Genomic DNA, 2,717 nt, shown 5'->3' on the forward strand with positions numbered 1-2,717 from the left:
TCGTGGTCCGCCCGTCTCGGCCTCCCAAAGTGTTGGGATTACAGGCTTGAGCCACCGTGCCCGGCCAATTTTTTTCGTTATTTTATAAATTGTTTTTGCCATTTTGGGACTCATATGTAATAATTTTAAAATCAACCTGTCAATTTCTTCAGGAAATGCCAACTAGGATATTGATAGGGATTGTGTGAATTAATTAGGTAATAGCATTTTATCAATATTAAATCTATGAAAATGTGTTTTTTTCCATTTATTTATTACTTCATTTCTTTAAATAAAATGTTTTGTAGTCTTAAGTGTACATATCATGTCCTTTTTGATTAAATCTTATCTCAGTATTTTGTACTTTTTGATGGTATTTGAAATAACTTTTTTCCTCATTTTGATTTTCATTTAGTTCATTGTCAATGTGTACAAATAGAATTGATTCTTGTATATTGATTATGCATCCTGTAACCTTGCTGAATTCACATATTTGATTAATATATTTAGTAAATTCCTTAGACTTTTCTATATGCGAGATTATGTTGTGCAAATAGAGATTGTCGTTACTTTTTTATTTCCATTGTGTATGATATTTACTTTTGTTGCCTGATATATCTGGTGAGAATTTCCAATACAGTATTGAATAATAGTGGTGAGAGAAAGCATCTTTTTCTTCTCCTGAAGTTAGAAGGAAACCATTCAGTCCTTGACTATAAAGTATGAGGTTAGCTGGGGTTTTTTCATAGTCACTATGATAAATATCAGGGTGAAGAAATGTTCTTTTATTTCTAGTTTGTTGTGTGTTTTTTTTATCTTAAAAGGTGTTGGACTTTATCATAGAGGTATTGAATTTCTGTCTATATCAAAAGTTTTTTTTGGGGGGGGGTTCGTGGAGATGATAATGTAGTTTTGGTCTTTTGTTCTATTTATACAATATATTGCATTAATTTATTTTGGGATGTTGAGCCAACCTTACATTCTGAGGATATTTTCCATTTGGTTATGGTGTGTAACCTTTTTCAGTTAATACTGAATGTACTCTAGTTGTATTTTTTCTATATTTTTTATTCTCCATTTCACTCTAATCTTTATTATTTTATGTCCTCTCTTTATATTAGATTTAGTATGCCCTTCTTTTTAATGTTTTGTTTCTTTGATTGTAGGCATTATAGGCATACATTTCTATCTAAGCATTGATTAAGCTGTATTCCATGCATGTGGGTATGTTTTGTCTTCATTTTCATTAATATCAAAGGGCTTTCTAATTTCTCTTGTGATTTCTTTTGTGATTTATTGATTGGTTATTTAGGTGCATGTTGTTTAGTTTAATAGTATTTGTGCATTTCCAAGATTTTTTTCTGTTACGGATTCTAACATTATTGTATTTCAGTTCCAAAATGTATACTGTGTGCTTTCAATTCTTTGAAATTTATTGAGGCTTATTTTATTACTTATAATTTTTTTAAGAATATTCTGGGTGCACTTGAGAAGTAAATTCAGCTTTGATTGAATGAAGTGTTTCATAGATGGCTGTTTGTTAGGAACAACTGACTTGTAAAGTTTAAATCTTCTATTTCCTTTCTGATTTTCTTACTATTTGTTCTATTTATTATTGAAAGTGGGATATTAAAGTTTCTATCTGTTGCTATTTAATTGCCTATTTTTCTTCAATTCTGTAAGTTTTTGTTTCAGCAAATTTGGCACTGTATTTCTGGTTGCATATTTGTTTATATTGTTATATATTTCTGATGGATTGATTCTTTGTTACTATTAAAATAATTCTGTTTCTTCTGTACATCTGAAACCATTTGTCTGATAATAAACTCACTCAATTTTTTCTCCTAATATATTTACTCTAGCTTTCTTAACTGTTTCCATAAAGCACAGTTTTTGCCCTTTAATTCTGAATCTATTTGTGTCTTTGGATCTAAAGTATTTCTCCTATAGATTGCATACACTTGAGTCTTGATTTTTGTTTGTTTGTTGATTGGTTGGTTGACTTTTTTCTAGTCTCACATTCTCTGACTTTTGATCAGTTTGTCTAATCCGTATATATAGTAATGTAATTATTATGATTTCATTTTTAAGTGTACTATATTTAAATTTGTTATATGCCCAATGATGCAATGGTATAACTATTGTTTTATAGAATTACTACTTAAGTTGGTTAAGTGTATAAGAAGAAGAAATATGCATTTTTACTATCATTCATATTTACATAATTTATTTTTGCCTGTGCTGTTTTTTCATGTGGATTCTAATTACATTATGGGGTCACTTGCTTTCACCATAAAGAACTTCCATTATTATTTCTTGTCAAACAGTTTTGCTTGCAAATAACCTCTATGGTTTGTTTATTTGGGCATTTCTTTATTTCACCTTTATATTTGAAAACATGTGCTCTCAGTATAAGATTCTTGGCTGATACATTTTTCTTTCAGTGCCTTGAGTATGTCTTCTCACTTCCTCTGGCCTCAGTTGTTTCTGGTCAGAAATTAGCTGTTTCTCATATTAGAGCTTTTTTGAATGTAATGAAATGATTTTTCTTGCTGCTTTAAAGATTTTTTCTCTGTCATTGTCCTGAAGTATTTTTACTATGATGTATGTGGTTATGAATCTCTCTGCACTTATTCTACTTAGAGTTCATTGAACTTGTTGGTGTAAGGATTAATGTCTTTTATAAAATTGTTAAGTAATTACTTGAAATATTTATCTGCTACTTTCTTTCTTTCTTG

The sequence above is a fragment of the Colobus angolensis genome, unplaced genomic scaffold (assembly GCF_000951035.1).
Source record: "Colobus angolensis palliatus isolate OR3802 unplaced genomic scaffold, Cang.pa_1.0 Scaffold364, whole genome shotgun sequence".
Classification (NCBI taxonomy): domain Eukaryota; kingdom Metazoa; phylum Chordata; class Mammalia; order Primates; family Cercopithecidae; genus Colobus; species Colobus angolensis.